The 15605-nt window shown below is 43.2% G+C and overlaps 2 protein-coding genes across 9 annotated transcripts in view; both read right to left on the bottom strand.

Moving 5' to 3' along the window:
- The window catches only part of ASPH (aspartate beta-hydroxylase), a 675802-nt gene that overhangs the window by 555133 nt on the left and 105064 nt on the right, over positions 1 to 15605 (bottom strand). The gene's annotated exons all lie outside the window — the stretch shown is intronic.
- LOC146831277 (uncharacterized) overlaps positions 1 to 15605 on the bottom strand; it is a 57052-nt gene that overhangs the window by 29515 nt on the left and 11932 nt on the right. The window lies entirely within an intron of this gene.

Below are 15605 nucleotides of genomic sequence, written 5' to 3'. Positions count from 1 at the left end.
TGATGTCGGGCTGGTGGCCGAGGGTGCTGGCGGGAGTGGCTGCCCAGGGCTGCTGGCGTGGTACGTTGGCACGGTGGGCGCTGTAGATGTAGGTCGCACATCCAGCTGAACTGGTGTGATTCTGGTGTGAGGTGTGTTGTTTTGGGGAGCCCCCCCTGGGATGTTGGGGCCATGCGTCGACTTCTGCGGGAGGGTACATGGATGTTGTTTTGCACTGATTCCATAATGCTGGTCTCGCCAATGATGCCTGAAATGTATTACCTGTTCCTCCTCCACGCCTTCTATGTATCAATAATGAGGACTGTATCTGCTCAGTGTCACTCTTTGGAACACAGCTGTATGTTTTGCTCTAAAGTTTCAAAAATAAAACTTTAAAAAAAAAAAAAAAAAAAGAATTGTTGGCCACTAAAGATTCAGTTATAAACACCCTTGAGCAAAGTCTGTAGACAAAAATAAAGGGTCACGTGGCTCGACGATATGTATTGGAGTTCTAATAGAAAGGTAAAACCATGCATACTGCCAGTTTTAGATACAAAGATGGTCATCTTGCTGTTCAATAGAAAGCTGTTGGTTTGGCTCCCTTCAGCTACGTTTTGAGATTTAGATACATGCCTTTCTTGTCAACAGTACACAGCTTTGCTGGTCTTTAGGGCTGGTAATAAAATTAAAAGGGACCTGCGGCTCTCTGTGGAGATGTTGCAATTGGCATTAACCAAAAAGATGATGGCACAAAAGTCTTTGAATGGATACTGCGTATGTTGTTAGAAAGGGGGGGGGGGGCATTGACCTTCTAGAGTGACAGTACTACTCTTTTCTGCAGTTAAAAGGTCTTCAAGAGGTGGACACTGCTGAAGTACAGATTAAGGATTTCAATTCAATTATTTGTTTCACAGGTCGAATTATGACATCGTATCTGCTTAAGACAAGGAAAGGTTCACTGTTGTATGGAGAATGGGTTCTTTATGAGTGCACGTTAAATAGATATTGGTCTGTGGCACCTTAACCGAATTGTGCCGAAAGTGGTAAGTCAACAATGGCCTATGTGTATCAGCTGCACTTACAGCAGCTCTGTAGCAATGGCCTTGAGGGGAAAATGGTTTCACACAGGAGTGGTACAAATGGGGTAAACATACAAACAGAAAATTAATAGTGAATGCTGCTGCCTTGACATTGGATGCAGGGTGTGTGCAAGTGCGAAGTTGATAAATGTTAAGTCTTCAAACCTGAAAATGAAATTTTAACAGCACTTTAAGCTTGAATTGATCTTTGTAAAAGATATATTCACGTAGTCGCATATTGAAAAGAAGTACAAAGGGAGGTCAACAAAGTAGAATTTATTTAATTTAACATTCATTTACATGAGGAATGAATGCAGTACATTTATTTATCCCTCCCACGCCCCTCGTTTTTTGTTCAGGATAACATAAAAGACAAAACCCAGTGTCACATTAAAGGTTAACAAAAATAAGTGGGGAATAAAACATGATGCAATGACTTTACAGACTAACATCTTAAGTAAGTTCAATATGTAAATTCAGTTTAAATATCCGCGTTTGTGCTTAGAACAAAAGCAATTTTAATAGACCAATTGCAGTCACAAAATTAGGTCATTTAAAGCCATTAACATTTCTGATACTTCGGTCTTACTACTGCACATACAAAAGACAACTGTGTCTCTTCAATTTTGATTGTCTATTGGGTTAGAAAAAAACAATGATATTGGCTACGCTTCCTAAACTCACGATACAGAACAACTTCTCCCCAGACTGTCTTTAGTAAAGAAGGGGATTCCTATTTTCAAGATTTGTTAAGCCAAAAAGACTCAAAACAAAGAAATTGATTATTAAAACTGTATAATTCTCTATGTAAAACGTCATATTTTCTATCCAATGCATCCACATGGAACAGCCTGATTATAATTCATTTATAAAATCAAAACTTTAACCATGTGAGAAATGACCGTAGGATTGGTAAACAAAAGGCCACTTTAATTTGGTCTTGGATACTACAGATTAAGCAGTTTGACCTTTCCAAGCAAACAAGTGTGGTCTCATTTAGTGGTTTGCGGGCGGGTCTCCACCTCAGGGGTACCATTGATATGCCTTGGTGTTCCTGAGAGGCATACATTCATAGCAAGGGCTTCAGCCAAGAGGCACTGAAGTAACCAATCACATATCAAGCACATTGAGCTAACAAACACATCAACCTCAACGTCACAGGGTATAAACTGAAAAGTTCCGAAAAAAGCAGGGCCATTTTTACAGAGGGCAAAAATGTGTTCAGGTCCTACACATTCCATGAGTCTTGAGAAAGTGGGAGTAAATGAACCAGTAACTCGCATTAAAAGATCACTGTAACACTACCTTCGATATTTCCGCACTTCAAATTTGAAATGTAAGCCTTTAAAACATTGGCTATGTTCCACACAAAAAAAAAACCTAAAAAAGTAAATCGGCTTATACATATCGTAAACCTTCTCCTCTGGAAAGAAAAGGGTATAAAGTACCACTTTTAAACAGTTTGATTGTTTAGCAGGTGTCCATTGACATGCACAATGACATGATTAGGCCTTCAACTTACCGCTGCATTTCATCCTGAACAAGAGGTATTCACCAATTACATTAAACAGCAAAACAACCTCTTGATTTGACAAATGGAAGCAACTATTAGAAAAAGAAAATACACCTCTAGCTGATACATGACCAAAAGCTGTCCCATAATTTGAGATTTCATAGATATCTCAAGGATAAGACATTGTAAAAGAAGGTCTTTATCAGCAGATTTACCCAATGACAGAGGTAGTTTCATAAATGGAAATTTGGCGCTCACTAATTTTACGACACACAGATAGTCTGTCTGGGTACATGTGAAGGACTACAAAGTCACAAAATTTAATATCTAAGTTCATGTTCTTGAGGAGGGTATACCTTTGTCAAAGATCATTTGGGTTCTATTATAGACCACAAACCATCTTTGGCACAAGACTATACAATGGAAATCCACTCTCAAGTCGCTTATGCGAGGAATTACTTTTACCTACAACTCCCCAACATTCACTTAATTGCCAGCTTTGAATTCTAGGTCAGGAACGGAGGTGAGATTTATGCTTTTCTTTCTCCACTTTTATCACCCCAGCAGCCATCTTAAAACAAAATAAAACTTAATTTCCTATAAAACCTCGGGAAAAGGAAATAGTTCATTTAACCAATCAAGGACAGATATCCCACTTCATATGCCTCAGATGACTCTTTCCACCTCTTTCTTCGCTGCTCCAGCAGCCGTCAAGATGAGTATCGTGGCTACGGTCCTCTTTTTCTCTTGTTCTGGTAGAAAGCATGTGTATTATATATGCGCTGTTCTATGCGGTTGTAATTTGATGATTCTGTCACTGGTTTGCGTCCTGTTTTCCTTGGCCCAGTACACGCCACGGGGCCGCTGGAGAGTGCACTCCTCACGCGAATAGGGTCTTCAGCTGTGGTCCAGTCGCCAGAGCACATTCAGTACTTCCCCTTAGAAGCTTGTATGAGTGCCTCTGGCCAGGCGGAGTAGATTTTCAGCACCTCAACCGCCTGGAGTCATAACTCCACTGTGGGAGTCCTTATTTTTTCTTTAACCTGAAACCGGACAAATATTTGTTTGGACATCGACCCAGGCAGCAATATTGGCACCCAGTGTAAAAACAAAACTAAAAAAAACGGGCCTTTGGTGTCCTGTATGGCCTTCAGCCTCACGCCTTTGTGTGACTAATATGACCTAGCCTCTGGCTGGCCTTAATTATCTGAGTACCGCCAGTTCAATTGCCCTCTATACTATGGAGGGGTTTGAAGACGCTTCTACAGAAGAGGAGTCATTCTCCTACTTCCCCAGTCACAGATGGGTTCTGTGAGGGGGTCCATGCATTAATCCTTAAGGCAGACTCCGATGCGGTGGTGCATTTGGACATAAAACTTCTTGCAATGGCCCATAGGTTCCTTCAACCCCTCACGCCGAGGGAAGACCTTCCAGGACCTTTGGCACTCTTACCTCTAGGACAACCCGCTGCAGGACATCCCGAAAATCCGTGCAAGCACCCGCCTACCCCGGTAGACCTGGATGATTTTGCCAGATTTCATTTATCAAGCTCCTCCCCTGCCCCCACCAAAAGCAAGATGCACCGATTGGGTAGGCACGAAGGAGGAAGGCCAGCCTCCTTGCCCCCGTCTAGACATTGATGACTTCCACACAGGATCTGATGTGGAGGCTGAGTATGACAATCCGTGGCGGCCATCCGCACCGCTCACAACTGGGACTGTCTCAGACAATGGGGAATCCCAAGCTTACGAATCCGATATGTTGGGCCCCAAGGAGCTCATGCACCCATGTTCCTCCGACTGGGCCCTAGCAGCCAAGGTCGCCACGTATGTGGCAGGCAGATTAAGCAAGCCCCTCGACAAGGGAATATGCAACTGCCTTCGAGCAGATTGCCCTAGCCCCATGCTGGACAGCAAGGTGGGCTTGATGCCTGAAAGACCAGAGAATGGACACTTTTTTGGCGAAGTATGTCAGGGACCCTAAGAAGGGAATAGACCGTTCCTGGCGGTCATGCCAGGATAAACTACTAAAATGTCACAGCTCCCCTGACAAAGATTCTAGCCATTGTGGAGGATGTCGAGGACTCCGGTGCCCTTATCTCCCCTTACATACTCTCCGGTTGGTCCCAACGTGCCATCATCTTTATGGGTAATGCCAACTGCATCATCTCTATAGAGAGCCGCAGGTCCCTTTTAAATAAGACTGACCCAAAACTAGGAGATCTGGCCACCTCGGAGGCAGGTCAGATGATGCAAGGTGGGCTCTTCGGGGAGCCATTAATCAAAGAGCTAGGCAAATTAGTCGCCTCGTTCAACTCTAGACAAAACTCAATCCTCCAATAAATGCATAATTATTCCCCGGGTGTTTACAGGGGGCGGCCGTGGAAGGAGGCGCTCGGTGGGCTGGCAGCAATCTCAAGCTTCCACTATAGGCCAGGGCTTCAGATGGGCCAATGGCAAGACTCCTCCAGGGTCGGGAGCGTCTACCCCACCAGGGGCTACCCACAGCGCAGAGGGTCCAGAAGCAGTTCCAGAGAAGGTGGCAATTCCACCAACGCACACAAGAGCATCTTTGATTTTCCACAAATGACAGGGGGTTGTCTAGTGAGTTTTGTGCGCAATTGGAGACCTTTGACTTTAGATGCCTGGGTTCTGCAGTCAATTCAGGGTTTCCACATAGAGTTCTATCTGTCCCCGGGTAAGGTCTTCTCTCCTCAAAACATGTTTTTCTCAGAGGAGGAAGCCCCTTTTTGTTCAATTAGAGGACCAGGATCTTCTCTCCAAATGGGCTATCTCCCCTACCATTCCACATCACTCTGGATTTCTCAGCAACCTATTCCTGGAGGGAAAAACCGGATGTGGGCCAACGCCCGGTGATAAATCTCCAGGAATTCAACGAGTGGTTGATCTTCTGCCACTTCAAAATGGAAGAAATTCACCTCCTTCAGGATCTCCAGAGACCCGACGACTGAATGGTACATCTGGACCTTAAGGACGCATACCTCACGGTCCCAATATTCCTGCCTCACCGTCTGTTCCTTCAGTTCCAATGGAGAGGTCAAACCTTCGAGTTCACCTCCCTCCATCTGGCCTATCCTCCACTCCCTGGTGCTTCACCAAGGTCCTCAAGCCGGTGGTGGTGTACCTGTGGGGCTGGGGAATACGCTAGGGATGGGCGGAATTTGCTTAGTCGCCCTATTCAAAGCTCCACGAAACGGTAAAAAAAGTCTACGCAAGCACGCAAAAATTCCGCAAACATGCGGAACTGCTTGTTCGCAAATCGTTTTTCCTGTTTGCAAATGCTGTTTGCGTGCCTGGGGGAAAATCACGTGAACACGCATTTTGAAAGCACGAACAAGCGGAATTTTTGGCAATTTCGTGTTCTCCGCGGACCGCGAAATTACCCAAATTCCGCGAGTGGAACAGAATTTACCGCCCAGGCCTAGGATACGCACAATAGTGTACCTGGATGACATACTATTCATGGACCAGTGCCCTCAAGCTCTGGTGACCCACAGTTTCCCCTTCTTCAGTCCCTGGGGTTAGTCATCAACTGGGAGAAATCTGCACTGACTGTCCTAGACCTGCACATTCCTGGGCTTCATGATCAATTCAAGGGAGTCGACCTTGAGGAACGTCTAGGAAGATTGACAAAATTCAGCACCAGAGTCACAGAACCTCTCCAAGCCCTCCACATCTCTCAGACAGATTTCCAGGCTGGTCGTCCTCCTGTCGTCTTCCATCCAGACCTTTTTCCCGGGGCCCTCCATTACTGAGCACTTCAACATCTGGAGGTGTCTCACCTACGCCAAGGTCTTGTATACTCCTAACAAGTTTCATTCTCCAACAAGGCCATGGGCGAGCTGCACCGGTTCTGGTGATTGAGTCCTATGCCAGCAGCACTGGTTGGGGCACAATGTGGGAAATTAATCACCAGAGGCACATAGTCTGCCGCAGAACTACCCCTGCACATCAACTGTCTCGAGCTGATGGGCGGCTCCTTCCCATTGAAATATTGGACCAAGGATCATTCTCAATGTAGTGTCCTCTTTAAAGATGGACAACATAGAGGCGGTCTGCTAGATCAATCATCTGGGGACCACAAGGTCCAAAGCCCTCTCGGTCTTGGCCAAGAGCTTTTGAGGATACTGCCTTGACAGCCATGTATCTGAGGTGGTGGAACACCTTCCGCGGACAGCCAACCAAGTGGTGGATTGGCAGTCATGTTAGCTGAAGGACACAAGTCTTTGACAACTGCACTCCTCAGTATTTCAATTCCCTTTCAGATCGGTGGGGGCCTTCACAGTGGACATCTTCACATCTTCCTTGGACCATCAGACTGCCCGGTACTTCAGCTTGAGACCGAACCCCAGTGCAGGTGCAACCGACACCTTCCTTCAGGATAGGTCATGAGAGAAGGGTTACACAGCACCTTTCCTCTCTTCGCCATGTAAATGAGGCTCACAGCCCAGGCTCGCAAGCAGCAGGCAGATCTGGTGGTCCTGACTCCAACTTGGAGGTCTCAAGTGTGGTTTCTGGTTCCGGTTTGGGATTCTCCAATCCGTCTACCCCAGTGTACAGATCTCCTTAGGAATTCCTCACCACATGACGATGAACGGCACCTTTCACCTCATGCCGTGGAGGATTCCAGGTCCCAATGCCAAGTCCTGGGTCTTTCGAGAAGCGCTGCGGACCTCCTGTCTAGAGTCTGATTGTACTATCCACACCGAGAGTCTGATTGTACTATCCACACCGAGATCCTGTTCGGCTTGGTCTAGATGGTTGGGCTGGTGTAAACAGAGGGACTTTGAACCCGTGGGGACAGACGTTGTTAATATCCTGAACATTCTGGCTTTGCTGGCCTCGGAAGGCACGGCTTACAGATTAGCAAACACCTTTCGCTCAACGATATCCTTGGGTCATGCCCATATTAGAGGTCTCTAGGCTGGGAAACACCAATTTGGCAGACATTGCTTCAAGGCATTCGCCTATCCCTTCCTCAGGAACAGAGATAATCGGTTCTCTGGGACGTTAATAAGGTTCTGAACTAGTTTGTCCCGGCCTAACAATAGGCACCTCTCCAGGAAAGACTTGTCAGCAAAAGTCGCGACATTGTTATGTTTGGTCTCCTGCAGAAAGGTCTCTGATGTCGTGCATCTTGCGGGCAGAACTTTTACCCCTGATGGGGACACTTTACACCTCTTCAGACGTACAAAACGTAATTCCATGCATCTACTATCCCGCATTTGTGGAGTCTCCCAAGTTGTGTGGTACACTGCATCAAGGCATACAAGGCCTTAATGAAGGACGTTCATCCCCACGGAGACCGACAGTTACTAATCGCCCTTAGGAAACCTTATAAGCCGGTATATTTACCCTACTATTGTAAGACGGGCCAATGGGCCATGCAGGAAGCTGGCATCTACACTACATTGCTAGGGGCACATTCCAATATGGGAGCTATGGCTTCTAAAGCCTTCGCCCTTGTGGGCTCTTCTGGAGAATAGTTTTAAAATGCAGCAGACTGGTATTCAGATTCGCCCTTAAAAAGGATCTACTTCAAACCAGTGTCCTTCTTTGTAGCCCTGGGGGTGGACAAGCTTTAAACTAGCATAATCCTCGCCTCCAGTCCGTACATAGAATAAAAAATTCCCAACTATCGTAACAGAAAGTTTCAATTCTATTAAGGACACCGAGGAAAGGATCCCGCCCCGCCCCCCCCCCCCCCCCCATCGTTTGGATGGTTTCTTCCCCCACCCATTTGGGTAAGGACACGGTTGTGTTATAAGCAAGTAATCTGGGTAGTTTATGTCATATTTATGGTTCTTTGTGCTATGTGCAGAGCTTGCTGTTGTAACTGTTAAGTAGATGATTAAATGTGCTGTTGGCTTTGATAATGTTCCCCATGGACTCATGTGAATGTTATTTTCTAGGAACGGAGTCTTCCAAGTAGGAGTAAGCCACTCCAATGCCAGCTTTTGTCACAGGTAGAAAGAGGGGGAAGAGTCATTCGAGGCATATGAAGTGGAATATCGGTCCCCGATTGGTTAATGAACTGTTTGAGGTTATGGGAAATTAAGTTTAAGCTTGTTTTAAGATGGCTACTGTGATAATAAAAGTGGAGAAAGTAAAACAATCCTCACCTCCGTGTCTAGTCTGTTAAGGTAGCTAGGAACATTTTCATTCTCCATTATACGTACCAGCAGTTATACCTGGCTAATGGGAATTTTTTAACTTGGTCCCACAAGTATTTATCGCCCTCTGCGGGCTTCCATTAAGCCCCTTTACTACAGCTATGGAAAGGTTTGAGACATCATATACAAACTCCACTTAATGCTTGCTCATGCAGCTTCTTTGTTCTTTCATTGTAGTTATTTTACAGGACAGATATTCATTCCATACACTCCTTGATGGGTAGGGTTGCTATTCTAGGGGCCACTTAAAAGCATGAAGGAAAAAACAAATATAAACACACTGCATGCTTATGTGGAGAACAGAGCATCTCTGGTGAGTTTATAAGCAAACCAAATTAAGCGATTGAAATAAAAGTCCGGTTTTTGTTAACCATCTCATCGGCTATTAAAAAATCCAGATCGTGCTCATTTAAACCTCAAATAAGACCTCTTATTTGCCTGCCAAATGGTTTGCAAGTTATAGCAAATGGACCACAAGGCATCAAAAAGTAGGTTATCTCCACATCAGGAAATGTCATCATGGAGAGAAAGTTATGGCGTGCATGCCACACAGATCTCAGGCAACCACAGCCTCTGGCTGCCCCGAAGACAGCAGCAGTTTTCTTGCCTGGCACAGTGCAGGAGACAGACTCCTGTACTTGCCTAAACATATGCATGCTGCTCTCAGAAACCAACTCTGCACATTCTTCCATCTCTAAAGTTAATAAACACCACATTAGCAGTATCCTTACTTATAACCCAGTCTCCAACTCTGAATTTCCTTTTCAGCCCAGATCTCTAAAAACTTTCTTATAAAAAAAAAAAGTGTCTCTGAGAAGAAAAAGAAAGTTACACATTCAATTCCTCCCCAACTATCATGGTCACCTCTACAGTCAATGTCACATTTAAACCCATCATGTTGGCGCTGTTCCCTGCAGGTCAATTCCTGCTGCCTCTCACCTACTTCCTGATTCAACCTGTAAAAAGAGCTGAACTCTCAGTACTATGCACCCCAAATCCTCTAGTACCTTTGTCAGCAGGTTCTAGATCCATAATTACCGATTTTGTGTCGCATGGATCCCTTTATCTGCACCTGGTGGTCTTCTCCTTCTGGATTTGGTCTTCACCTCCTTCGGCCTGGGTTTTGTGAGTTCTAAGCCACTCTACCATTTTCTACCTAGGATATCCGGATTGCCCGCAGGTTTTTTACGCCACTAGGCTTTTTCCTCAAATCAGTGACGCTTCAATAAGACATCAGTTGTTTCCATGTGATAACTCTAAGTGTTAAGCAACACAGTTGCTATAGGAAGGAATTAACCTAATTTTAGGCAGGCAGCTTTGATATGACGGTTAGGTACAACTGATGTGTCCAGATATTTGCAGAGGATTTAGGAGAACTTCTAGAACACCCCTCAGGTAAGCCTTACCGTTTTTTGTGCGCATGTTGAATCAGTTTCTTATTAAAGATTTTGTAAGAAGAAACAATTTCAGAATTAGTGAGAGAAGCAAGCTATGAATGGAAGTAGAACGTTGATCAGTTAAACTGCAATTTCACGGTTTAGGAATATAGTGGACAAAGCACATGCTTGCTAGCAGTACGTGCCTCATTAAGAGAAAAATGCAATGATGACCACCCATTCCCCATCTTCACAGTTAAAACCAAAGCAGCATTTAAATCTTTCTTTTGTTTCACGGAGCAAAATTTGTTTTAAGTGTAGGATGAGAAGTATACACACCGAATCCTTTTTTTCATAATCAAACGAAGCTAGCGGAGGAAAAATAATGGATTTTCTTATGCTAGGAGCCAAAAAACAGTTAGTCTAACATGGCAAAATTCCACTTAAAATATCTTGTAGAGGCTGTAAAAATAGATGGTGTAAACTGGTTAATCTGCAATACTAGAACAGAAAGTTGGCCCGGTCTGGAAAAAAGTGAAAGGCCACTTCGGAAGATTTATTATTCAGTCCTATATGAAATGGGCGTACAAACTTGGTAAATTAAAAGTTCAGCAAGAAAAATATAATGTTTTCGTGTACACTAGTAAATCACAACACATGACATCATTGACTAAGCATCACAAAACAGGTCATTCAAAATATTGTTTAGAATAAGGTTTAAATGAAGACAGAAATCTACACTGTTAAAGAATATGATCAATTTGGCTAATTTCATAGCCAACCGTCGCAAGATTTCTACAATTTCATCATTTGTGTTACCAAACCGTTTTTTTATATATGTATTATTATTTGTTATAAATATCTAATGTTTTTGCTGGCAGATGAAGGTGGTCACAGAATGTGGGGGTCGAAATTTGACAACAACACTAAAAGCGTGGTTTTTGGCAGACAGCAGAAATAGCATCACTGTAGACTATATTCACGCTAGTCTGTAGCAAAGCAAAATCATGACCAATGCAGACAATAAAACTTAACAGCCTGGTTACAACAAGTTGGCTCAAAATCACAAGCGATATTTCCAAATTAGATTTGGGTGGAGTGGCTAGTTTGCCAAAAAGATGACTCAATTTTAAAAGGCAAGTGGAAAAATAATAAATTACTCGAAAAAGTCATGTTTTGACCATGGATTCACACTTTAAGGCAGGAAGGCAAAAATGCTGTCCTGCACATTCCCTTGCATTCTTTAGGACCAGCACAAAGTCATGCTGCAGGGAGGGATATCCCTCACGTTGATATGTTTACACCTTTCCCGTTCTACTTTCCAGATTCCAGGGACACATGTACTATGGAATGATGGAATAGTCATAAAATGGGGCAAATCACAAAACTGGAAACACAACGTATTTGGGAGTGGTGATGGTACAGTGGAAACGGATTAGGATTTTGAATGCTCACACCCTTGTGGGCTCCATGAGTTAGCTTTGCTGTTGGAGTTGTCCTGGCTACTCTGGGCATTGGTGAGATAGTAGAATCCAATCTTTGAACCTGGGAACCTTGAAGATGTTCTGTAGTAAGTGGAGGAGTGGGCCATTTACTGCCTCTATTTCCCTCTGAGGTAGCCCCATACTGAGATTGAAGCACCGTGAGAATACCTGTTCTGCGTGGCTGACATCAGACCAAATGAAGGTCTGGAAGTGGGGCCTACCGAGGAGGAGGGTTGTGACATTGAGTTTTGCAGGTTGTGGTGCAACCAGAGCTGGGGTTGGTCATCCCAATCTCCATGAGGGGGTTACCTAAAAATAACTTAAAACAAACCTGTTCAGCCCTTGCTGGAGAGTGCCCGAAAATCTAGAACAGTATCTTGCCACTGGACCAAACTTAACATTTATTTCTGCATTAAAGGCACATGGAATGCAGACCTAATCGGGTCATTGTCCAACCATCTGAGTTTTTCTCTTGTGTGCAATGCTATAAAAATTGTCATTCTGCTTTTTTTCCTTCTACCCCATGCTCTTGGATGCAAGTGCCCTTCTAGGGCTTAATGAATTAGAAAATATGTTTATATGATTGAGGGTCTTTTTGGCAGCACTTATTTAGAGAAATGTCCCCCTTCATGTTTGTCAAGAATAGCAGTTTTTTAAACTGTATTATATATCTGCCACCAGATAAAGAAGATTGTAACTAAGACACTCTTCAGAAACTGCTTTGAACCCAAAGCCTTGCTGAATAATGATTATCTTAATATTTTTTGCACCTACAACCTTGGTCCTCTAAGAATCAGAAAACTAAAAAGGAGGTACAAAATCTACTAAGAAGCCCTCACTTCTTTTAAGGTAAAACTATTAGTAATGATTAAGGCACTGTTTCTCCAGATTTGCGCACACACCACCATTACGCCCCTGCTGAAGAAACTGACTCAAACATCTTGACAAGCTACTGGCCAATGTCCAATTTATCACAACCCAGAAAGATCATGGAATGAGAGGTTATAACGCAGTTACAAAAATACAATGCACTAAAATTTGTTCTTCAAAATCTCCAGTTGGCAACCGAGAGGCATTGAAACCTCTGGGGCTCATAACTGAGAAGAACCAATGCCGTCCTTGGAAAAAGCAAGACCAAAGCTCTAATGTTGCTTGCACTCTCAGCCACCCACAACACCAAAGATTAGGATATGCTGGTTAGAAGGTTAGATAGTAAATACACTGGAGTCAGTGGATATGGCTAGAATGAAACTGGTACTTGCGACAAACGTGTTGAAACCAAAGGGATCATTACAGCAGAATGCGTCACATGGAGCAATGCAGAGCTTTCCTTTAGCTTTTCCACCGCTATATGTATAACGATTTGTACAGCTGTTACAGCAGTCTCAGGTGTACCTAAAATGATCGCTGACACGCAAATGCACTACATCTTAGAAACATTCCAACAAATCAGGCCACCATCTTCACTTGGACACACGCCTATTTTGAGGGATAAAAAAAGTTTCCAATTCCGTAACAGAGCAAAGGCAGACATGTTTTTGGAAGGTTCAGAACCCAGGTCAGAGTCATTCCAGTGGCCCACCTAGTTTCCTTCCTCCCCTTTCCCCACTACACCGCACACCTCCGCAGGCTAGCAGCAACAGTCTGCTATATGTAAGGAAACTGGAAATCTTACTTAAATCCAAACTCTACCTTGTTCCCTATCTTAATACTGTAGTAAAGAGTGTTGCCCAATATACTTGGGCCTTTGTGTTCAACGAGACAGGAATATAGTGAGAAAGTTCACACCGAGCACAAGCAACTCCAAGTACACTTCAAAGCCCACTCATCCAGTCATGACTAGAAATGCAATTTTAGTCATACTGGTGTTCCGGGAATATGATAAAATATTGGGGAGGTGGTGTGAACAGGGAGTTTGATCAAAGGTAAAAAGGGTAGTAATATCCGTTATTAAAAAAACCAAAAAAACCGCCTAGAAGCGAGCATGAATTTAGTGTCCTTTTCTATAGGTGGGGAGAAAGGTTTGGTTGACTCGTATTCTGCAATCAAAACAAGCCTATCTATGCTGTGATGTGACTCTACATTTTGTGGTTTAGTATCTTATTTTTTTTACTCTACACACTGTCCAAAATATTAGAGCACTTGGGAGAGAATTATGAAACATTTTTAAGAGTGGATCCATGGAAAACACATACTGGAAGTTAAAATATTTCTTCCAAGATAAAGAAAACATCAGGCTTCATTTGCATACTGTTGGAATTTTGTTTGGGGATTCTTTTTGCCACATTTTAAAAAGCCAATTAAAAGAAAGGAGAATGTACTTAATGACAAGATTATGTCAACCTCTATACAGGAGTTTTTAGAAGCAACAAAACAGGCTTTCCAGTACAATCCAAAAAATATCCTTTGCATAAGTAATCACAAACGTGTTAGTCCTTCAACCAAACTTTGGTTCATGCAATCATCATTCCTGAGTCTGGCAGCACAGTTTGTTAATCAGGCAATGTACCTTTTTTTTTTAGCAGTCCAATATAATGTAATCAAAAATCCCATGTAATAGCCGCTAAATACTAGCAAAGCTAGGTTGAATAGCCATTCTTTGTGGCCCCTGTAAACACTGCAGTTTACTATTCTCTTATACAATCAGTTAACCAAAAACAATCTATAAACTTAACCTGCATTCGACTGCGAGCGAGCCATTACCCTTCGTAAAATAAGTATTTATCAGAATATCAAGGTGTACCTTTTCATGTACCTCCAGGACACTAACAAATAATTACATATAGTTCATACTCTCATTTCCATGCATTTTAATTACTTGTTATGCAGACTTTAGAGAGCATTATGCATGCCTTTCTGTTAAGTCAGGAGGCTGAAAGTGGGCTTCTTTAGAATGCCCTCCACATGGTGCAAAATCAATACTTCACGTCAGCACCCGGTTACTGTGTGACCATGGTGAGTCGCTCCACTTGCCTGTGGCTCAGAGTGCCCAGCATCTGCAGTGACATTGTGCTTGGATTTCAGATCATACCAAAATACGTTCAGCATCTTAACTCTACGTGAGCGGGTCACTCAGATGCACATTCGAAGGACGTGGATGGATCCAGCATTCCCATTCATTGGTGCCAAATGAAACAAACGGAGAGCACTGAATGCGCTCACATGGGAAAAAGACATGAAATAAATATTCCAAAGAAAATGTGCCCACGCACAAACTGGAGCTACTATATCAAAAGTAAGTAAATACAGGACGTGAGCACATTCCTGGAACACATGTCTGTCTGGTCTCCCCTGTTAATACCTGTACGAACCTTTATATCAGAGGAAAATATTTACCCAAATCCGTTTGGGAATTGATTGGAATAAAATATCTAAATCCCGAAATCTAGAGACTTCTTCAAACAACTGCAGCAAAACAAATACTTGCCAGCTACTAGCGTTCTCCCTCCTTGCTAGTCTCGGACGTTTCAAGACCAATGCAATGATATTTTATGTGCAGCATGAGAGAAGACACGAACTGATGGGAGTGTCTACTTGGAGCCTTGTCAGAGATTAGCAGAGAGAAAGAAATATAGGCGGCAGCCTAGGGTTAACTTTCAGCTCTTATAGTGCAATGGCCAAAAAGGGTTGGTTAGAACTTCCTAATCAAACTCAAACAATGAAGAAAAAAAAAAAACACATGCCGTCCTATTCGTGTATTTCTGTATTTATGTGTAATGGTATTCTGAAAGAACTTTCAAATCATATCCTTTAAGAGCAAACGTTCACCACGGTCTGCATAAAACAATGTGCTAACCGTCATGAAAGCGTATTTTTTTGGCTCTTTTTATGTAACATGAAATAAATCTTCAGCCACTTCCTGCAGTGCACACATTTGCAATGGTTACCTGCTTACACTACATGAATAACAAAACAGCATAAAGTGTGTTCACATGCCACATGTAATCTCAGACTTAATGCTCTTTACATAAATACTTTGTA

The sequence above is a fragment of the Triturus cristatus genome, chromosome 5_1 (assembly GCF_964204655.1).
Source record: "Triturus cristatus chromosome 5_1, aTriCri1.1, whole genome shotgun sequence".
Taxonomy (NCBI): domain Eukaryota; kingdom Metazoa; phylum Chordata; class Amphibia; order Caudata; family Salamandridae; genus Triturus; species Triturus cristatus.
This window is presented reverse-complemented; position numbering and strand designations above follow the sequence as displayed.